The 24,416-nt window shown below is 37.9% G+C and overlaps 1 pseudogene; it reads right to left on the reverse strand.

Annotated features, from left to right (window-relative positions):
* Window positions 1-512: 512 nt before the first annotated feature.
* On the reverse strand, window positions 513-3,254 carry LOC100060469 (germ cell-less protein-like 1 pseudogene; annotated as a pseudogene).
* Between the last annotated feature and the right edge of the window lie 21,162 nt (window positions 3,255-24,416).

Genomic DNA, 24,416 nt, shown 5'->3' on the forward strand with positions numbered 1-24,416 from the left:
GAACATACAATGGAGAAAAGAAAGTCTCTTCAATAAATGATGTTGGGAAAACTGGACAGCCACGTACAAAAGAATGAAAATAAACCATTATCTTACACATATACAAAAATTAACTCAAAATTAATTAAATAACTGAATGTGAGACCTTAAACCATAAAACTCCTAGAAGAAAACATAGGCAGTACACTCTTTGACATCAGTCATAGCAGTATCTTTTTTGGATATTATGCCTCACCAGGCAAGGGAAACCAAAGAGAAAATATACAAGTAGGACTATATCAAACTAAAAAGCTTCTGCACAGCAAAGGAGACTATCAACAAAACAAAAAGAGAGCCCACCAACTGGGAGAAAATCTTTGCAAAACATATATTACAAGGGGTTAGTTTCCAAAATATATAAAGAACTCATACAACTCAGCAACTAAAAAATAACGATCATTGGCGAAAATTAGTTTGGTCAAATTCACCAGGGACGCCATCTGGTCCTGGACTGTTATTTTTTTTTTCTTTGTTCATTTTATATAAGAGCTTATTTATTCCTTTTCCAAAAGGGTATTTATTATTTGTACAGATACATAAAAATGATTCCCATTTTAAAAAAATACTAAAAATATACATTAACCACAAAAAGTACTTACTCTGACTGGAAAGATGAGCATGGCTATTTTCAAAATAGCAGTAAACACAAGAAGCCAACATATATAAATCATGACAAGCGTACATCTCATTTTTGACAAAAATAAGTTCTATTTTTACATTAATGCTTTATTATCAGCTTCTATATGAGATCCTCCAACCTTATTTACATTTACTATGAAATTTCTATTAGCATGTGTAACTCAAAGGCATTCAATTCAGAGGTTATAAAGTCCTGAGCTTAAGTAGGAAATAGGATTCCCAAATAAATTTGAACATAAATAATTCTAAAGATCAAAGAATAGGAAAATGTTTAAAGTATAATATTTGGTACAGAAATAATCCATGACCTAATAATAGAGTTGTACAGAATGTCAAAGAAGAGACCATGTAAGGCAAAGGATTAGCTTCAGAATCAAACTGATTTTCTCCCCTAATAAGTTCATTTGAGAGTCTAAGCTGATTTTTTTGTTGTTAAAATCCTGGGAAAGCTAAATTAAGAGCAAAATAAAATAGCCTGAAAATGCTTAAGTCAAATAAAAAGTTCCCCAGCTTAAGTCTCCAAAACCATGGAAAAAGTATTTAATAATTAAAAACAAGTATAGATTGGAAGGATATTAGAATAGGAGGAGGAATCATAAAGAGCAGTTGAAAAAATTAAAGGACGGCTTTAAATGCACCAATTGATAGAGCATTTGTAATTGGCCATTCAGCTGATTCCTTTAGCATTCTTTTAGCCAAACAAAAGTAAATTCACAGATGGATAACTGAGGTTCACTAACATTAGGCAGGATCAGAGTTTAAGCTGAAAGCTAAATCTATATTTGGCTGCAGAGAAATGTAAAATGTACCTACAGTGATTTTCTACTGGTGCTAAATTAAAAGCATGAGTCGACATCTTTCTAACAGAAATGGTTTCACAGATATTTTCTTGGCTTTAAAATGTTTTTTCATATATGCATAGAAATGTAATGAGGGTAAGAACAGTCTTCTGCATTATCTTACAGTTCATAAGGCCTTTGTCATTGTTAGTCACCTTGGATGTGAATATCAGTAGGGCCATTAAATTAAAGCTGGCCAAAGTTTTCAAAGTGCTACTGTTTCCAACTGATGAGATCCTCAGTTTTCTGGATTTTCTGGATGACAATTATTTTCAGTTCTTTTTCCCGGTGATATATACAGGAAATTGCAGCAGATATATAAAGGGAAGATCAGAAGCCTGCTGTCCAAGTTCATCACTACTTGTTCCTGATCCTTTTCAAGTGTAAGTATTTGATAGCCAGTTGTTCGACTACATATTAGTTTTCCACTACTATCAAAAGAGGCCAAACGTAATTTCACCATCTTTGGCAAGCTTTCTACCACACCTCATGCTATTTCCCTCTAATTCTTCTTTATTGATTTCTTGAGGCCCCACCTCACTGTCTTGTTCTGCCCGGAGCATAGCAAGCCACTGCTGTTTATAAACAGAAGATAACCATTCTGAAGGTACTAGAGAATCTTGTTCAATAATTCTCGCAGAGGCCAAATCACTGATAATATACTGTAACCTTAAATGTCTGAATACTGACACAAATGGTTTTCCCTGCTCAGTTTCAAGGAAGGTCATACCTTCAAAATCTTTTCTCCTCTTAGAAAACCAGACATCTGTTTCAGTCAAAAGCTGTTTTAAAGATCCATTCCAAGAAGGCACAAGTTGAAGAAACATCCACTTTTTAAGAGCTGTATATACATCCATCTCCACTTGCATCACAAATAAGTTAGATGAACCAATAAGCTGCTTCATGACATTTATACTGAGTTCTTTAAAAAGTTCAACATTCTGATGAGTCATCAAATTGTTTAGAAGCCATTCAAGGCACTTTTTCTTTACAGAATCTAATCCATAGGTCCCTGCTGATGTGTAATAGCCACACACAGTTTTCACATTAATTGTTTCCTTCATTGTCTCACCACACTGCTGTATTAAACCAACCAACTGCAGCATACAAGCTGCTGCCAAAATGGCAATAACTCGACTGGGCTTTATTAAGACATCATCTTGATACAGTGACCCAAATGCAACCTGCAGTGCTTCTATATCAATATTCTGATCAGGAATCTCCAGTTCAATAATATTCATGCTGGATTCTTGCCAAGAACCACTGAACATACTAGAAAAGTAGCCAGATTGACATAAACATATTTTGTGTAAACTCCATTCTTCTCCTGGAGCACAAATCTTAATGTCGCTATTTTCACCATTCAAAAATAATGTTTGATAAATATATTTGGAGGTACTCTTTAATTTTTTCCTTCGAGGGGTATTGAGGAGCCGCTGCTGCTCGTCCCCTTCCTCCTCATCCTCGTCTGTCTCGGAGTCGGGGTGACAGTAGCAGAAGGCCCCGCTGCTCCGCTTGCTCTTGCGGCTGCCCGGGCAGTAACACAAGCCGTGGCCGGCCGCGTCGCCGCCAGTCTCCTGCCTCTGGGCGGAGCCCCCAGCCCCAGACCCCGGGTCCTGCTGAGCTCGGGCTCGCCCCGGCTGGCGCAGGACTCGGCTGCTCAGCAAGCCCATGGGCCACGGCTCCCTGGGACTTCAGGGAGCGCACCTCAAGGAGACCAGCGGAGACCGTCTCCAGCCATGGTCCGGCCGCCGCTGGCCCCCGCCTAGCCCGGGCGCCTACACCGCCACCTTCTCGCGCGCAGCCCCAACCGTCGCAGCGCACGCTCCCACCTCCATCCTCCGCCCCGCCCGCCGCGACTGGCCCCTTGGACTGTTATTTTGGGGGAGGTTTTTGATAACTATTTTGATCCCCTTACTGGTGATTGGTCTGTTCAAATTCTCTATTTCTTCTTGATTCAGTTTCAGAAGGTTGTATGATTCTAAGAATTTATCCATTTCTTCTAGATTATTCAATTTGTTGGAATACAGCTTTTTGTAGAATTCTCTTATAATCTTTTATATTTATGAGATGTCCATTGTGATTTCTCCTCTTTCATTTCTGATTTTATTTATTTGAGCCTTCTCTCTTTTCTTCTTGGTGAGTCTACCTAAAGGTTTATCAATTTTGCTTATCTTTTCAGAGAACCAGATCTTGGTTTCATTGATTTTTACCTATGTTTTTTAGTCTCTATTTCATTTATTTCTGCTCTGATTTTTATTATTTCCTTCCTTCGGCTGATTTTGGGCTTTGTTTGTTCTTCTTTGAAGTTTCTTTAGGTGCACTGTTAGATTGTTTATTTGGCTTTTTTCTTGTTTGTTAAGATAGGCCTGAATTGCTATAAACTTCCCTCTTAGAACTGCTTTTGCTGTGTCCCATAGATTTTGGCATTTAGTATTTTCATTTTCATTTGTCTCCAAGTATTTTTTGATTTCTCCTTTGATGTCTTCATTGACCCAATAGCTGTTCAGTAACATTTTGGTTAATCTTCTTATATTCGTGATTTTCCTGACTTTCTTCCTGTAGTTGATTTCAAGTTCCATACCTTTGTGGTCAGAAAAGATGCTTGGTATTATTTCAGCCTTTTACTGAGACTTGTTTTCTGGCCTAAGAGATGATCAATCCTGGGGAATGTTCCATGTGCATTTGAAAAGAATGTGTATTCTGCCTTCTTGGGTGGAATGTTTATATATATCTACTAAGTCCATCTGGTCTAGTGTGTCATTTAAGGCCAATGTTTCCTTATTGATCATCTGTTTAGATGATCTATCCATTGATGTAAGTGTAGTGTTAAAGTCCCCTACTATTATTGTGTTACTGTATATTTCTCCTTTTATGTCTATTAATACTTGCTTTACATATTTAGGTGCTAGTATGTTGGATGCATATTTACAAGCATTGTTTCCTCTTGTTGGATTGTTCCCTTTATCATTATGTAGTGCCCTTCTTTGTCTCTTGTTACAGTTTTTGTTTTAAAGTCTATTTTGTCTGACGTAAGTACTTCTATACCAGCTTTCTTTTCATTGCCATTTGCATGGAATATCTTTTTTCCATCCCTTCACTTTCAGTTTGTGAGTGTCTTTAGTTCTGAAGTGTGTCTCTTGTATGCAGCATATATATGGGTTTTGTTATTTTTTTTTCAATCAGACATCCTTTGCCTTTTGATTAGAGCATTTAGTTCATTGACATTTAAAACAGTTATTGATAAGTATGTACTTAATGGCATTTTGTTACTTTTCCCTGGATGTTTTAGTAGTTCTCTGTTCCTTTCTTCTCTTGCTCTCTCTCCTTCTGATTTGATGGCTTTCTTTAGTATTATGTTTGGGTTCCTTTCTCTTAATTTTTTGTGTATTTATTATAGGTTTCTGTTTTGTGATTACTATGAGGTTCACATATAATAACCTACGCATATAGCAATCTATGTTATGTTGATGGTCTCTTTAGTTTGACCTCTTGCTAAAAGCTCTAGTCTTTTTCTCTTCTCTTCCCACATTTTATGTTTTTGATGTCATATCTAACCTCTTTTTTTGTGCATGTGTACCCATTACCATCTTATCATGGAAGTGGATAATTTTAGTATTTTTATCTTTTGACCTTCATGTTATCTTCATAGGTAGTTGATCGGCTACCTTTACTGTATGTTTGCCTTAACCAGTGATTTTATTGCCTTTTTTTGATAGTTTCTTTTCCTATTTGTGGTCTTCTCTTTCCTACTTAAAAAAGAAAGTTCCTTTTGCATTTCTTGTAAAGCTCGTTTCTTGGTGATAAACTCCTTTAGTTTTTGCTTGTCTGGGAAACTCTTTATCTCTCCTTCTATTCTGAATGATACCTTGCCAGGTAGAGTATCCTTTGCTGTAGCTTTTTTCCTTTCAGCAATTTAAATATATCATGCCACTCCCTTCTAGCCTGTAAGGTTTCTTCTGGAAAGTCAGCTGATAGCCTTATTGGACTTTCTTTATATGTAACTTTTTGCCTTTCTCATGTGGCTTTTAGGATTCTCTCAAACTTTAATTCTTGACATTTCAATTATAATGAGTCTTAGTGTGGGCCTCTTTGGGTTTATCTTGTTTGGTGCTCTCTGTGCTTCCTGTACCTGGATGTTTCTTTCCTCCCTTAGGTTAGGGAAGTTTTCAGCTATTATTTCTTCAAATAGATTCTCTGTCCCTTTATTTCTCTCTTCTCCTTCTGGGACACATATAATCCAGATGTTATTGCACTTGATACTGTTTGAGAGGTCCTTAGACTGTTCTTGCTATTTTAAATTCTTTTTTCTCTTACCTGTTAAGCTTGGGTGATTTCCTCTAGTCTCTCATTCAGATCACTGACCCATTCTTCTGTATCATCTACTCTGCAATTGAGTCCCTCTAGTGAATTTTTCACTTTCATATTGTATTCTTCATTTCTGAGTGGTTCTTTTTTCCTCTTCCAATTCTTCATTGAAGTTCTCACTGAATTCTTCCATTTTTCTCCCAAGATCAGTGAGTATCCTTATGGCTTTTTATTTGACTCTTTGTCAGGTAGATTATTTCTATTTCACTTAGTTCTTTTTCTGGGGTTTTGTCCTGTTCCCTTACTTGGAATATGTTCCTTTCTCTCCTCATTTTGCTTCTTTCTTTGTGCTTATATCTATGTATTACGTAGGTTAGCTATATTGCCCAACCTTGGAGAGGTGGCCTTATTTAAGAGATGCCTTATGAGGCCCAGCAGTGTGCTTCCCTCTTGTTATCAGTTCTGAATGTTCCAGCAGTGTCCCCTGTGTGGACTACATGTGTCCTCTAGTTGTGGCAGGGTTGCTCTTGCTGCAGGTGCCCAAAGAGGCTAGGCTATCCTCTAGGCCAGCTAGTTGTAATGCTCAGCTGCATGTGGCCTCTATGGACCCTTCAGTCACCCTATCTGGGTGGGCAGACCCAGTACAGTTGGCTGCAAGATCTAATAGCACATTCCTGTTGCAGTTTTTCTGTTATGTGAGTAGGCCCCCAGCACGGCTGTTTGCTAAGCTGAGTGGCTTACAATTGCTATAGGCCTCCAGCCTGCAAGGTGGTTGTCAGCTGACTAAGGATTGCAGCTGAGTGGGTCTGGCCCCAGGCATAAGTGTACCCAATTGTTTCTGGCTTTGGAAAGTGGGGCTAATCCCTTATGTGGCTGTCTGAGAAGCACAAGTCTGCTGTAGCTTATAAGCCCCACTGCCCACAAGGCCAAACACCCCACCAACACTGTCCTGCCCCTCAGATACACACTGACCCACTGAAGCAGATACAGTCACCCCACTGTACAGGCTCCATATGCTCCACCTGCTCCTCATAAACACTCTACCCTGCAGGGGCAGACCCCCTCACCAGGCTGCAGAGGTTCTAGGCACTCTGCGTGTGCAGGCCCACAAGTTGTCTGAGGGATTGCTGTTTGATGGAGCCAGTCACTAGGCCAGGCTGCTGTGCCTGACTGAGCTGGATTAAATCAGTGCTCTAGTGGGTGTGGCGGACCCTGGGCTCGCAGGTCAGGGAAGAACTCCAGTGGCATCTCCCTGTATCTGTGTTAGCATGTCTATACTATGTTATGATAATGGCTGCCATCAATATTTCAGTCCCTGGAGAGGTCTCAACTCTCACTGAGATGCACCCAGAGTCCATCAGGTGAGTCTATTTTCTGTTAAAGGACTGTGCACCTTTCTATCTGGTGACTCAGTTGCCTTCTGAAATAGGTGAATTTGTGCATGGGCCCTTTTAGAGCAGGCTTTTTACCCCTTATGTCCAATAGCTTTTCTGGGGGTATTCCCTGTTTTTATTAGTAGCCAGAAAAGCCAGAAGTTATGATGCTCATCTCAGTTATGCTGAGTCCAAAAGCTGCTTATGGTGGTAACACTCCCCTACTCAGATCTCCCACTCCTTCAGGGAAGGTTGTATACCTTAGCATTGCTCCTGGCTGGCTGTGAAGTACCATGGCTCATGAAGGTGGCTCTTTCCTCTCCAGAAAGGAATTTCTGCCTCTTTCACCTCATTCAGCACTGCCCCTTGTTGTGAGCATTCTTTTTATCTAGTTTTCAGTTCTCTCACAGGGGTAATTTTTCCAATTCTTGTAAATTTGTTGTGTCTGAGGGAGGAGGTGAGTTTAGAGTCTGCTTACAGAACTTTAACCACTCAGCCCCAGGGATGCCCCTCTTCACTCTTTTTTATGGAAATTCTGTTGAAAGTTTTGTCAATATGACTAATTTTTAAAAGAATAATTTTTTGGTTTTGCTAATTTTTCTCTATATCACTTCTGTTTTAATTTCATTGATTTCTGCTCTTTGCCTTTTTCTTCCTTCTGCTTACTTTAGGTTTAACTTAGTCTTTTTCTTGTCCCTCAAGGTGAAAACTAAGATTATAGATATATTTCTTATTTATTCCTTCTTTTCTAATTTAGTAATTTAGTTCTATAAATTTTGCACAAAACACTGCTTTAGCTGCCTCCCACAAATTTTCATATGTTGTATTTTTATAATTAGTAGACTTAATTTTAGTAGTTTTAGATTTATAGAAAAGTTGAGCAGATAGCATAGAGATCCGTATACACAACAACCCCCAAAACATAGCTTCCCCTGTTAATATTTTTCATTAGTGTACATTTGTTTCAACTAATGAACCAATATTGATACATTATGATTAAATAAACTCCTTAGTTTACATTAATTTTCATTATTTCTGTTGTATAGTTCTAAAGGCTTTGATAAATGCATAGTAGCATACATTACACTACAATATTACACAGAATAGTTTCACCACCCTAAAAATCCCCTGTTCTCCACCTATCATCCCTCCTTCACCCTGACCCACTGGTTACCACTGATTATTTTATTGTCTCCATAGTTTTGCCATTTTCAGAATGTCATACAGTTGGAACCATACAGTATGTACCCTTCTCAGATTGGTCTTCTTTCACTTAGTAATATGTATTTAAGATTCATACATGCCTTTTTTTGGCTTGATAGCTCATTTCTTTTTATCTCTGAACAATATTGTATGAATGTACAGCATATTTATTCATTCACCTGTTGAAGGACATCTTAATTGCTTCTAGTTTTTGGTAATTATGAATAAAGTTGAAATAAACATTCATACACAGGTTTTTGTGTGCAAATAAATTTTCAACTCATTAGGGTAAATACCAAGGAGTGCAATTGCCAGATTGTATGGTAAGACTATATTTAGCTTTGTAAGAAACTGCTGAACTGTCTTCCAAAATGGCTATGCTACTTTACATTCACTACAGTGAAGAATGGGCATTCCTGTTGCTCTGCATCCTCCCCAGAATTTGCTTTTGTCGGTGTTTTGGATTTTAGCCATTATAATAGCTATGTAGTAGTATCTCATTTTAATTTGCAATTCCTTAATGACATATGGTGTTGAGCTTTTTTCCATATGCTTATATGATTCCTTGGTGAGACGTCTGTTTAGAACTTTGCCTATTTTTTAAAGTGAGTTATTTTTTTATTGTTGAGTTTTAACTGTTCTTTACATATATTGACACAAGTTCTTTATCAGATATGTGTTCCATAAATATTCTTTCCCAGTATTTGACTTATGTCTTCATATGCTCTTTCTCTCTTTTTTTCCTCTCTCTCTCTCTCTCATTTGCTTAAAACAAAATAAATTTATTCTGTCACAGTTCTGGAGGCCAGAGGTCCTACTGGTTTCACTGTGTTTAAATCAAAGTGTCAGCAAGGCCATGCTCCCTCCAGAGTCTTTAAGGGAGAATCTGTTCCTTGCCTCTTCCAGATTCTGGAGGTTGCCAACATTCCTCATCTAGATGCATAACTTCAATCTCTGCCTCCGTGGTCATATCACATTCTCCTCATCTTTGTCAATTTTTCCTCTGCTTCCCTCTCATAAGGACACATGTGGTTGCATTTAGGGCTTACCCAGATAATCAGGATAGTCTCTCAATCTCAAAATCCTTAACTTAATCCCACCTGCAAAGAACTATTTTTGCCATATAAGGTAACATTTAGAGATCCCAGGGATTAGGATATGGATATCTTTTGGAGGGAATTATTCAGCCAACCACAGACAGTAAAAAGGAGCACTGTGAATAATTACTTAACAGCAATAGGTGCAAATGAAGACTGTCCTAGGAAAACTGGAGCATATGGTCACCCTATCTGGAAGTAAATTCAGGAACTTCAGATTTCTGAAATCTTATTTCATAAGTAACCATAAAACAGGAAGCATAGACAATGGTCACTGTCAAGCAATTATCCTTGAGATAGAGGCAAGAAGCTGCTTGCCTACACGATGTCTGTGTGTGCATCCTGGTGGCTGCAGCCCAGCAACAGGGTATATGGATTTGGTGATTGTGCAATAAACAGTCTTCACAGCCATATATAGTAGTTCTGGATAGACAATGGTTTTATAGAAGATAAGGCAGAAAGTGTTTCTGAAGAAATTTGGGATTCAAGAAGAGAAGTCGAATTTGAATCACTGATAAATACTGCCTCTTTATTCTCTTAACAGTGTCTTTCACAGAGCAGACATTTTTATTTTTGATAAAGTTCAACTTGTCAAATGCTTTCTTTCATGGATTGTGTTTTTAGTGTTGTATCTAAAACTCACTGCCAAACTCAAGATTATTTAGCTTTTCTCCTATGTTTTCTTTTAGAAATTTTAGAATTTTTACAATGAGATATCACTTCACTCCCATCAGAATGGCTCTAATTAACAGGACAGGAAACAGTAAATGTTGGAGAGGATGCAGAAAGAAAGGAACACTCATACGCTGCTGGTGGGAGTGCAAACTGGTGCAGCCACTATTGAAAACACTACAGAGATTCCTCAAAAAATTAAGAATATATCTACCATATAATCTAGCTATTCCACTGCTGGATGTTTTTCTAAAGAACATGAAAATATGAATGCATAAAGATACATGCATCCCTATGTTCATTGCAGCATTATTCAAAATAACCAAGACTTGGAAGCAACCTAGGTGCCCATCAAGGGATGAATGGATAAAGAAGATGTGGTATATGTACACAATGGAATACTACTCCACCAGAAGAAATGATGAAATCTAGCCATTGTAACAACATGGATGGACCTTGAGGGTATTATGCTAAGTGAAATAAGTCAGAAGGAGAAAGTCAAATACAGTATGATCTCATTCATAAGTAGAAGATAAAAACAATGACAAACAAACACATAGCAACAGAGCTTGGATTGGTGGTTACCAGAGGGGAAGGGGGGAGGGGGAGGGTAAAAGGGGTGATTAGGCACACGTGTGTGGTGATGGATTGTAATTAGTCTTTAGGTGGTGAACATAATTTAATCTACACAGAAATCAAAATATATAACGATGTACACCTGAAATTTTATAATGTTAGAAACCAATGTTATCACAATTTAATAAAAAAGAAGTTTTAGAGTTTTGTACTTTAGATGTCAGTATAAGATGCGTGTTGAGCTATTTTTTGTGGAAGGTGTAAAATTTATGGCTAGGTTATTGTTTTTGTCTTTTAAGTATGGAAAAACTAGAAGCGTTTGTTGAAATGACTATCCTGTCTCCTTGGAATTGTCTTTGCTTCTTTGTCAAAGATCAGTTGACTGTATTTGTGTAGGCCTATTTCTGCAATCTCTATTCTGTTTTACAATCAATTTGTCTATACTCTTCTCAGATCATGCTGTCTTGATTATAGTAGCTTGATACTAAGTTTTTAAGTTGCTAGTGTCAGTTTTCTGATTTTGTCATTCTTATTCAGTATTGTGCTGGCTATTCTGTATCTTTTGCTTTTCCACATAAACATTAGAATCAGTTTGTCAATATCCAAAAAGTAACTGGGCTGGCAAGATGGCAACATAGGTGGTTCTCAAGGTCAGTCCCCCAAACAGAAATAACAACTAGCAAATATCCATACAAAAATGTCTTTGTGAAGGTCCCAGAACCCAAAGGTGAGTCTGAAGCATCTCCTAGGGCCAAAAAAAGAGAGAAAAACTCCATTAGAAGTGTAAGAGGAGTGGTTTCACTTTGCACACATTGCCCCTCCCTCCAGTTCAGTGAGCTCTGCTCCAAATTTCACCCTATAGGCCTATAGTTTCTCCAGCGAGAAAAAGGAATCCCAAGGTGGACACTGAGCTTCTCTAGAATTCCAAGATGCTTCCTGGGAGGCCCACTTAAATATTGCCTTACAGAGATCATGGGAGAATTCAACCACAGACAGAGAAGAAGAACAGGGCTCACAGCAATGAGTGCATGGGTCTTGGCAAACTGTGTTCTTACTGGCAGAAGTGCCCAAACAGAGATCCCTACCAATAGCTCTGTCCATCTTCAGAGCCAAGCCAGTGGCCCCATCTGGTCAGTGAGATCAGTGGGCAATTATGTTCAATTTTGATTACCAGACAGCAGGCCATCCCAGACACATAACCCATTCTAGAGTGCTGCCTGGAGAAGGAAACAAGTCACTGGCCCTGCACAACTGCTGAGACTAGCCTCCAGTGCTCCCCACCCCGAAGCCTGGCCAGAGATGTCTAGCAGCTATGAAGCACATCCTATGACCTGTTTAGGCAGGAAAGTAAGCCACCACTCCCACTCAATTACTGAGCATAGACTTCAGCCCTGCTAAACCAGGAAGGCTGGCCAGAGATGCCAGGCAGCTTCAGAACACATACTACAGCCTATCAGAGTAGGAAAGCAAGTCAGCAGCCCCACCTAACTGCTGATAAAAATTGGAAGAGGAGACTAGTTCATAAAATGTGCAGATACCAATGCAATAGTACAATGATTATGCAGAATAAGGCAAGCATGAAAACACCAAAGGAAACTAATACATTTCCAATAACTGGCCCTAAAGAAATGGAGACCTATGATTATCTGACAAAGAATTCATAACAATCCTCTTAAATAAATTCAGTGAACTACAAAGAAACACAGAAAGACAACTAAACAAAATTAGGAAAATAGAGCATGAACAAAATGAGAAGCTCAGCAAAGAAACAGGAACCTCTAAAGAAAAATAAACAGAAGTCCTAGAGCTAAAGCATATAATGATTGAATGGAAGAATTCAATAGAGAGCTTCAGCTGCAGATTTTACCAAGCAGAAGAAAGAATCAATGACCTAGAACACAGATCATTTGAAATAATCCAGACAGAGAGGAACAAGGGAAAAAAATGAAAAGAGTGAAGAAAGCCTACATGATTTATGGGATACCATTAAGGGAAACTATCTGTGAATTATTAGAGTCTCAGAAGGAGAAGAAAGCGAGAAAGGGATAGACATTTATTTAAGGAAATAATAGTTGAGAACTTCTCAAATCTGGGGAGAGACTGGACATCTAAGGTCAAGAAGCTCATAGATCACCTCAAAATTTCAACCCAAAATGGTCTTCCACAAAACATATAATAAAACTGTCTAAAATCAAAGACAGAGAGAATTTTAAAAGCAGCAAGAAAAAAAAACTTCCTCACATAAAAGGGAACCCCTAAAAGACTACCAGAGGATTATTCAGCAGAAACATTGCAGGATAGAAGCCTGAGATGATATATTCAAAGTGCTAAAAGAAAAAAAACTGCCAACCAAGATTTCTTTACCCAAGAAAGTTGTCCTTCAGAAATGAAGCCAAGATGAAAACTTTCCCCACAAAAAAAAAGCTGTGGGAGTTCATCACCATTACATGTGCCTTATAAGAAATGCAGAAAGGAGTTCTTCAAGCTGAAATGAAAGGATGCTAATAAGTAACATGAAAACATAAAAAAATACTTTAAAATCTAGCAGTTATAGGTATGTAGTCAAATTCAAAATACTCTAATGCTGTAATATGGTGGTGTGTTAATCACTTAACTCTAGTATAAAGTTTAAAGGACAAAAGTATTAAAAACAACTATAGCCATAGTATCTGTTAATGAATACACAATATAAGAACAAGTAAATTGTGACACCAAGAACATAAACTGTGTGTGTTGGGGGGAGTAAAAGGGTAGGTTTTGTAGGCAATTGAAGTTAAGCTGTTATCAGCTTAAAACAGACTGTTATAAGATGTTTACATAAAACTCATGGTAACCACAAGGCAAAAATCTACAGTAGATACACAAAAAATAAAGAGAAGAGAATCAAGGCACACCACTATGAACAACCACTAATTCACAAAGGAAGACAGCAAGAGAGGAAGAAAGAAAGAAGGAAACCACAAAACAGCCAGAAAACAATAAGATGACATTAATAAGTCCTTGCCTCTCAATAGTTACTTTACATATAAGTGGACTAAACTCTCCAATCAAAAAGTATAGGGTGGCTGAATGGATTAAAATACAAGACCTAACTATATGTGGCCTAGAGAGATTCACTTAAGATTCAAGAATGTAGGTAGGATCAAAGTGAAGGATGGAAAAAGACATTCTGTGCAAATAAAAACCAAAAGAGAGCAGAGGTAGCATAAGTATATCAGACAAAAACAGATTTTAAGTCAAAAACTTCAAGAGACAAGAGACAAAAAAGTCATTACATAATGATAAAGGAGTCAACTCATCAAAAGGATATAATAATTGCAAATAAATATGCACCCAACATTGGAGCACCTAAATATATTGAGCAAAAGCTTACAGATATGAGGAGAAAAATAGACAATAATATAACAATAATAGAGGACTCCAATATCCCACTTTCAACAATGGTTAGATAATCCAAACAATCAAGAAGAAAACATTGACCCTGAGCTATACTTTAGACCAAATGAATCTAACAGACATATACAGAACATTCCATCCAACAGCAGCAGAATATACATTCTTCTCAAGTGCACACAGAACATTTTCCAAGATATGTTCTGCATTCTCCATATTTTAGGTTACAAAAGTCTTAGGAAATTTAAGAAGATTGAAATTATACCAAGTATCTTTTCCAATCACAATTGTCCAAAACTAGAAATCAGAAACAGAAGTAAAACTGGATAATTCACAAATAAGTGGAAATTAAATAACATACTTCTGAAAAACCAATGAGTCAAAGAAAATCAAAAGGGAAACACACACAAAAAATCTTCAAACAAATGAAAATAGAAACAAAACACCAAAACTTGTGGGATGCAGCAAAAGAAACACTAAGAGGGAAGTTTATAGTAATAAAAGCCTGCATTAAGAAAAAGAAAGTTCTCAAACAAACAATAAAAACAGTTCATTTTTTAAAAAGATAAACAAAACTGACAAACCTTAGGAGTGAATTCAGCATCACGGCAGAGTGAGCTTGCCCCGGACTCTCTCCCCTCCAACATACAACAAAAAGGAGCAACCATATTCCAACAGAAAATATCCTAATAGCACAGGAATCCTCGGAGAGTCATGGCAGCCAAACAACAGAGGGCAGAGAGGCTGGAGCCCCCCTTGGAGGAACTGGAACAGGATAAGAGAGATCTTCACTCCCTCCCCTAAAGACTGGGATCCCTGCCACGAGATGCTCCATGAGGGAAGGAGTCGGGGAGGGGTCATGCATCTGCAGGATCACCCAGAACTCCCTAGTGTCCTTTCAGCCTAGAAGGAAGCCCTATAATGGGGTGAAAGCTCTCATGTGGGATGACCTCATCAAGCTAAGACCCCCAGGAGACCAGATAGCAAGAGCTGATTGGGAAACCTGGGACTGTGAGCAAGAGAAAACAGCTCCTTCCCTGCTTGTGCTGTGCTGTACCATCTCAGCTGAAGGTGGAGGGCTAGGAATACATGGCTCTAGACCCCCATCCAGTGGAGATAGGCTGTAACTCCAACTGAATAATGTCACAACGGGAAAAACCCATAGTTCCAGCATCAGGCAATTCATCAAATCTCCAGACAAGAGAGAAAATGACAAGCACCCAGAATTCAGTTCTGGGGATGCAGAAATAAGTAAAGTAAACGACAATGAATTCAGAATAGCTATCATCAAAAAACTCAATGAGGTAAAAGAGAATATAGAGGAAAAAATCAGCGAGTTCAGGAGCTACTTCACAAAAGAGATTGAAACTATAAAGAAGAATCAATCAGAAATACTAGAGATGAAAGACACAATGGAAGAGATAAAACAAAATACAGATTCCCTGAATGCTCATGTGGATATCATAGAGGAGCAAATCAGCATAATCAAAGAAAGACATGTTGAATTGCTCCAGACAGAGGAAGAGAAAGATCTAAGACTAAAAAGAAATGAAGATAATCTCAGAGAAATATGCCACTCAATGAGGAAATGCAACAAAAGAATTATAGGTATTCAAGAAGGTGAAGAGAAGGAGAATAGAGCAGAAAGCATGTTCAGAGAAATAACAGCTGAGAACTTCCCAAATCTAGGGAATGAGAGAGAGATGTGTGTGGAGGAAGCTTTCAGATCTCCTAGATTTGCCAGTGTAAAAAGACCTAAAGCAAGGCATATAGTAGTAAAAGTAGCAAAAATGAATGACAAAGAAAGAATACTCAGGGCAGCAAGGCAGAAGAAAATAACCTACAAAGGAACCCCTATCAGACTTTCAGCAAATTTCTCTGCAGAAACCTTACAAGCTAGGAGAGAATGGAATGACATATTCAAAACTTTAAAAGATAAAAATCTTCAGACAAGAATACTCTATCCAGCAAAAATATCCTTCAGATATGAGGGAGAAATTAAATCTTTCCCAGACAAGCAAAAGCTAAGGGACCTCGTAGCAACGAGACCCCCCACCCTACAAGAAATCCTCAAGAAGGCCCTCATACCTGAAAAAAGAAAAAAAGAGAGACAGGGGTCACAAAACACAGAGTAAGGAGACAAATAGATAGAATTACAATAAGATAGAAAATATTCAACTATAGCATTAGGATAAAGGCAAGGAAAACACCAAAAACAAAGACAATCTTGTCACTTTACCCACAAACTCACAACACAAGTTGGAAGAAGATAGGAGAATAATAACTTAGGAGGGGAGGAGGAAAGGGACCGAATCAGTTTAGACTAAGGAAATAAGAGGCCATCAGAAAATGGACTATGTTATGCACGAGATTCTGAATACAAACTTCAGGGTAGCCACTAAACTTATAAGCAGAACAGAGACACAAAAAAATTAATAAGGAAAAAACTAAGAAACACAGCATAAGAAACTGCAGAAATCAAGGGGTAGACGAAAACACACTGGACGAGAAACAAAGGAAATGCAGGAAAACCAGAAAACGAATGACGGAATGACAGCATTAAGCTCTCATACATCAATAATCACCCTCAATTTAAATGGATTGAACTCTCCAATAAAAAGACACAGAGTGGCAAGATGGATTAAAGAACAATATCCAACAATTTGTTACCTCCAGGAAACACATTTCAGCTCCAATGACAAATACAGGCTCAGAGTGAAGGGGTGGAAGACGATACTCCAAGCTAATGGAGAACAAAAGAAAGCAGGTGTTGCAATACTTATATTAGACAAAGAAGATTAAAGATAAGGCAGGTAAAGAGAGACAAAGAGGGGCAAAATATAATGATCAAAGGGACACTACATCAAGAAGAAATAATGCTTATAAATATCTATGCACCTGACACAGGAGCACCAAAGTTCATAAAGCAACTATTAACACACCTAAAAGAAGATATCAAAAATAACACAATAATAGTAGGGGATCTCAACACCCCACTCACATCATTGGACAGATGATCCAGACAGAAAATCAACAAAGAAACAGTGGAATTAAATGAAAAGCTAAACCAGTAGGACTTACTAGGCATATATAGAACACTCCATCCAAAAACAGCAGAATACACATTCTTCCCAAGTGCACACGGAACATTCTCAAGGATAGACCATATGTTGGGAAACAAGACAAGCCTCTATAAATTTAAAAAAATTGAAATAACAATAAGCATCTTCTCCGATCATAATGCTATAAAGCTAGAAATTAGTGGCAAGAAAAAAGCTGAGAAAGGGACAAAGATGTGGAGACTAAGCAATATGCTGTTGAACAAGCAATGGATCATTGAAGAAATTAAAGGAGAAATCAAAAACAGCTGGAGACAATGGGCCAGCCCCATGGCTGAGTGGTTAAGTTCACGTGCTCTGCTGCAGGCGGCCCAGTGTTTCGTTGGTTCGAATCCTGGGCGTGGTCGTGGCACCACTCATCGAGCCACGCTGAGGCAGTGTCCCACATGCCACAACTAGAAGGACCCACAACTAAGAATATACAACTATGTACCGGGGGACTTTGGGGAGAAAAAGGAAAAAAATAAAATCTTTAAAAAGAAATAACTGGAGACAAATGAAAATGATATCATGCCATACCAACTCATATGGGATTCAGCAAAAGCTGTATTAAGAGGGAAATTCATCGCAATACAGGCACACCTTAACAAACAAGAAAAATTCCAAATAAGCAATCTCAAATTACATCCAACTGAATTAGAAAAAGAAGAATAAACAAAGGCCAAAGTCAGAAGAAGGAGAGAAATAATAAAAATCAGAGCAGAAATAAATGCTATTGAAACAAAAAAGGCAGTATAAATGGTCAATGAAACAAAGAGCTGGTTCTTTGAGAAGATAAATAAAATTGACAAACCCCTAGCCAGACTTACAAAGCAAAAGAGAGGGAAAGGTCAAATAAACAAAATCAGAAATGAAAGAGGAGAAATAATAACAGACTCCTCAGAAATACAACAGATTATAAGAGAATACTATGAAAAACTATATACCAACAAAATGGATAACCTAGATGAAATGGATAAATTCTTAGACTCTTACAGCCTCTCAAAGGTAAGTCAAGAAGAAACAGACAATCTGAACAGACCAATCACAAGGAAAGAGATTTAAACAGCAATCAAAACATCCCAAAGAATAAAATCCCAGGACAAGACGGCTTTCCTGGGGAATTCTACCAAACTTTCAGAGAGGATTTAATACCTATACTTTTCAAGCTATTCCAAAAAATTATGGAGGATGGAACACTTCCTAACACGTTTTACAAGGCCAACATCACTCTGATACCAAAGCCTGACAAGGACAGTACAAAAAAGGAGAAATAGGCCAATATCACTGATGAACATAGATGCAAAAATTCTCAACAAAATTTTGGCAACCTGAATTCACCAATACATCAAAAGGACCACACATCACGATAAAGTGGGATTCATACCAGCGACACAGGGGTGGTTCAACATCCGCAAATCAATCAATATGATACACCACATCAACAAATTGAGGAATAAAAAACCACATGATCATCTCAATAGATGCAGAGAATGCATTTGACAAGATCCAACAGCCATTTATGATAAAAACTTTGAACAATATGGGGATAGAAGGAAAGTACCTCAACATAATAAAGGCCATATATGACAAACCCACAGCCAACATCAAACTCAATGGGCAAAAACTGAAAGCCACGCCCCTGAGAATAGGAACGAGACAAGGATGCACTCTATCATCACTCTTATTCAACATAGTACTGGAGGTTTTGGCCAGAGGAATTAGGCAGGAAAAAGAAATAAAAGGAATCCAAATAGGCAATGAAGAAGTGAAACTCTTACTGTTTGCAGACGACATGATCTTACATACAGAAAACCCCAAAGAATCCATTGGAAAACTGTTAGAAATAATCAACCACTACAGCAAAGTTGCAGGGTATAAAATCAGCTTACATAAATCAGCAGCATTTCTATACTCTAATAACGAACTAACAGAAAAAGAACTCAAGAACACAATACCATTCACAATCACAACAAAAAGAATAAAGTACCTTGGGGTGAATTTAACTAAGGAAGTGAAACACCTATACAATGAAAAATATAAGACTTTCCTGAAAGAAATGGATGACGACATAAAGAGATGGAAAGACATTCCATGCACATGGATTGGAAGAATAAACATAGTTAAAATGTCCATACTACCTAAAGCAATCTACAGATTCAACGCAATCCCAGTCAGAATCCCAATGACATTCTTTACAGAAACAGGACAAAGAATCCTAAAATTCATATGGGGCAATGAAAGACCCTGATTCGCTTGCAATCCTGAGAAAAAAGAACAAAACTGGAGGTATCACAATCCCTAACTTCAAAACATACTACAAAGCTACAGTAATCAAAACAGCATGATACTGGTACAAAACAGGTGCACAGATCAATGGAACAGAATTGAAAGCCCAGAAATAAAACCACACATCTACGGAGAGCTAATCTTTGACAAAGGAGCTGAGGGCATACAATGGAGAAAAGAAAGTCTCTTCAACAAATGGTGCTGGGAAAACTGGAAAGTCACATGTAAAAGAATGAAAATTGACCATTCTTTTTCACCATTCACAAAAATAAACTCAAAATGGATCAAAGACCTAAACGTAAGACCTGAAACCATAAGGCTTCTAGAAGAAAATATAAGCAGTACACTCTTTTACATAAGTATTAAACGGATCTTTTCAGACATCATGTCTTCCCAGAGAAGGGAAACAATAGAAAGAATAAACAAATGGGACTTCATCAGACTAAAGAGCTCCTTCAAGGAGCATTGAAACAGCATTGAAACAAAAAAAAAACAACCCACAAATTGGGAAAAAATATTTGCAAGTCATATATCCAACAAAGGGTTAATCTCCATACTACATGAAGAAGTCACTCAACTCAACAAGAAAACATCAAACAACTTGATCAAAACACGGGCAGGGGACATGAACAGACATTTCTCCAAAGAAGATATATGGATGGCCAATAGGCACATGAAAAGATGCTCATCATCACTGATCATTAGGGAAATGCAAATCTAAACTACACTAAGCTATCACCTTACACCTGTTAGAATGACAAAAATAACCAAAACAAGAAGTAACAAATGTTGGAGAGGTTGTGGAGAAAAAAGAATCCTCATACACTGCTGGTGGGAATGCAAACTGGTGCAGCCACTATGGAAAACAGTATGGAGATTTCTCAAAAAATTAAAAATAGAAATACCATATGACCCAGCCATCCCACTACTTGATATCTATCCAAAGAACTTGAAATCAGCAATTCCAAAAGTCCCATGCACCCCTGTGTTCATTGCAGCATTATTTACAATAGCCAAGACATGGAAGCAACCTAAATGCCCATCAACTGATGATTGGATAAAGAAGATACGGTGTGTGTATATATATACAGTGGAATACTACTCAGCCATAAAAAAGGTTAGAATCATCCTATTCACCACAACATGGATGGACCTTGAGGGTATGATGTTAAGTGAAATAAGCCACATAGAGAAAGACAATCTCTGTATGATTCCACTCATATGTGGAAGCTAAACTTGTAGACAAAGAGAACAGATTAGTGGCTACCAGGGGAAAGGTGGGGTGAGGGGTGGGCACAGGGAGTGAAGTGGTGCACCTACAATACTACTGACAAACAATACTGTACAAGTGAAATTTCGCAAGGTTGTAAACTATTATAATCTCAATAAAAAGTTAAAAAAAAAAAACCCTGACCAACCTTAGCTAGACTTACCAAGAGAAAAACAGAGGACTCAAGTAAATAAAGTTATAAATGAAAGAGGAGGCATTACAACTGATACCACAGAAATGCAGATGACTACAAGAGACTACTTGAACAATTACGCACTAACAAACTGGACAACCCAGAAGAAATGAATCAATTCCTAGAATCACATAACCTGCCAAGATTGAATCATGAAGAAACAGAAAATCTTAGCCCCAAATCTTAACAGAAAGGTAAGGAGGTTGAATCAGTAACGCAAAATCTCCCAAGAAAGAAAATCCTGGAACCAGATGGTTTCATAAGTAAATTCTACCAAAAGTTTAAAAAAAGAATTCATGCCAATCTTCAAACTCCTCCAAAAAATTGAAGAGTAGGGAAGTGTTAAAGCGATGCCAAAGCCAGAAAAGGATACTACAAGAAGTGAAACTACAGGCCAGTATTCCTGATGAATATATCTATAACTATTATCCACTGCAATATATTGTCTCTCTTCCTACTGCTGTTTGACAGAAAAGAATAAACATTTTGGAGAAATTCAATAGAATGATACAACTCCAGAGACAGTAAACTTCTACTCTCACTTGTTTCAACTTACTTTACCAATCTTCTTCGCAACCAAATTTGGACTACAAAGTCAAGAAAAAACTCTGGCTTGCTTATCTCCTCTTCTGTGTTTTAGAATCATTCCTGCTTCTCATAACCAACAAAATTTATTTAAGCTTTTATATTTGACCCAAAGTATGTTACAAATTCCACGTGAAATTGTAGACAAGCATGACTGGCCATTCACAGCTATAGTTAGGAAACAGTTTCCTATACCTGATTCTTATATTTTGATCCAGTTTCTAACTCTCCCTACTTCTCTGTTCATCATCTCATTTCCACCATTGCTTCATGACTTGGACTTCAGATGCAGCTCCATTTGCTCAACAATATCCTGCTTTCTCTGGATTCTTGGATCCCCCGGTTCTGGTTCTCCGGTTCACCTACATTGTCTCTGTCTTCCTTGAATAAGTCCGCCCCCGCCCCCCCGCTTTGGTTTGGTTTGACCGTTGGTCTCCCCACTACAAACAATATTTTCATCAGAATTTTACTTAAAAAATGTAGTCCAATGTGGCTCCAATATTTAGCGTGCCATGCTCCAACCACATAAATATTTTCAGTTTCACAAACTCTGGGAACTCTATTTGCCTTTGGTCTCTAATCAAGTATAATGTTAATTTTAGATGTAATTGCTCATATAGTTTTCAAGGCCACAACGGATTAGATATAGCCAATCTGAAGATGTTGAAGGGAGAAAAAAAACTCCAAGAAATAATATCAATGAAAAGAAAGCCGACGGTAGTGATTAATCAAAAGAGACAACTGTTTCAGTCTGAAATTAAATAGTGAAAGAGCAAACAATTGTATGCCTGTCAATATCCCATTTCACTATCTATTCAACTGTGTACAGAAAAGGTCATTTATAATGATGATTCTGAGTAGTTAAAAAATGTCAAATCATCTTCAGTATATTCTGATTAAGAAAGAACGAGAATAAATATAATTTTTAGAAAGATGTCCACCAAATGTGTTAAAATCAGTAAAATAAAACAAAATTTTAAGAAACTCCTTACAAAAGTAACTAAATTACTTGAAAAATTCACCTTGAGAAAAAACCATCGTCTATGAAAATAGATAAGGAGATGAGAAAGAGAAAAGCAGCTTCTGACATTTGGGAGCTGGCCTGACACAGCTAGGCCTTGGTTTCCTCCTGTCTAACAAAAAATTTCACAGAATGGCAACATTAAAAAGGCCACTATGTGACCATGATGGATTAAAATGAAAAGAAGACCACTCCACAATCATGAACACACAACAAAAGCATGAAAGCATGAACATTGTTCAAACCACAAAAATGACCACACATCCCCCTATACCAGCTAATAGGAGTGACTGCTCCTTCTTTACCAAATAAAGCTTTAGCTTCTCTCTAGTTTTCCTTCCTTCTAGAAAAGATTAAGACAGCCAGTGATAGAATTATCCCCATTTTCTGACAGCATCCAATCCAGAGCAAAGCCCTGCTTCCTTAAACTCTCCCCACAATTACCCAATACAAGCTCAAATACTCATAAGTAATTTCTAACATCCTCACATGAGGCACTACAAGGGTCCCGTGGTGTGTATTTTCCTCACTGCAAAGAGAAGTAAGGCAACTTGTTCAACTGCAGGTGCGCTCCTCGTGGTCTTTGGATGGAGGATCTTGATAGAAGGCAAGATGGTATGCTGGTTAAGAGACTGCTGTCATGTGAATCTGCACTTTGCCAATCAACAGCTCTGTAAATTAAGCAAGTTAAACAAACTCAGCCTCAGTACACTTATCTGTAAAAAAAGATATTAAAAATGTATTTTTTACAAAGTTGGGTTGAGGATTAAATGAAATAATATCTGAGTATCTGTTAGCTTATTTTAGCTGTAAGAAACAGAATACCTAAGTCAAATTGACTTTAAAAATAGGAGTTAACATTTATCCCACATAACGACTTTAGTCTTAGATGGTCTAAGGGTGTCTCGAGGGGCTCATTCATGTCAAAGCGCTTTACACCTTTCCACTCTAACTTCCTCCTGTGTCCTCAGTGCTACTACTCACAGTTGCAAGATGTTGTGGCCACTCCAAGCGCCATGATGTCCACATTCCTGTCTTCAGAACTGGGAAGTAAGGAGGACAGCAGCCTTCTTACATCTCTCTGTTTGGGAAGGGAGAAAACACTTTTTCAGGATTTCCACCAACAGATCTTCCCTCTTTGCCTCCTTCCTGAGAGACGGTATTGTGCTAGCTAAGAGCAGAGACTCTTACACTGTGTGAGATCAAATCCTGACTCTGACAGTAACGATGCAACCAGGGCAAGTTATTTAGCCTCTCCATGTCTTAGTTTTCACCTGTAAAACTGAAATAATAGTGCCTACATTGAGAGCTAGCATAAGGATTAAATTACTTGTTACATATAAAGGCCTTAGAGCAGTGTCAGACATGTAGAAGGTATACGTAAATGCTAATTCTTATGATATACTGTGTCACATAGCCATTCATACCTACAAGGGAGGCTGTGAATGAAAGTATCTGACCTTTATAGCCTCTATCTTAGAAGGCCAGCTGTGCTAACAAAAAAGAAATGGGAATTAAAAGGCTCTTGCGTAGGAGACCAACAGTGTCTGCCACTACATATAGAGTGTTTTGAAGGGTCCTTAGCATAGAGTGAGTTCTCATAAATAATTTCCATTATTTTTAATAAAATTCTGCTGTCATCAAATGGCACACTACTCTGAAATACATGGTCATTTAATAAATAGACCCTCAAATCCAACAACATTGACGTGCATTATGCGTGGCCAGCCACACTCCCACTCCACCTCCCAGACTCCACAGACTCAAGTGAGTACGACTTAAATGCGGGCGATGACGCTACACGTAAAAGTGTTTCTGGGC

This window comes from Equus caballus, chromosome 6 (genome assembly GCF_041296265.1).
Source record: "Equus caballus isolate H_3958 breed thoroughbred chromosome 6, TB-T2T, whole genome shotgun sequence".
In the NCBI taxonomy this organism is placed as follows: domain Eukaryota; kingdom Metazoa; phylum Chordata; class Mammalia; order Perissodactyla; family Equidae; genus Equus; species Equus caballus.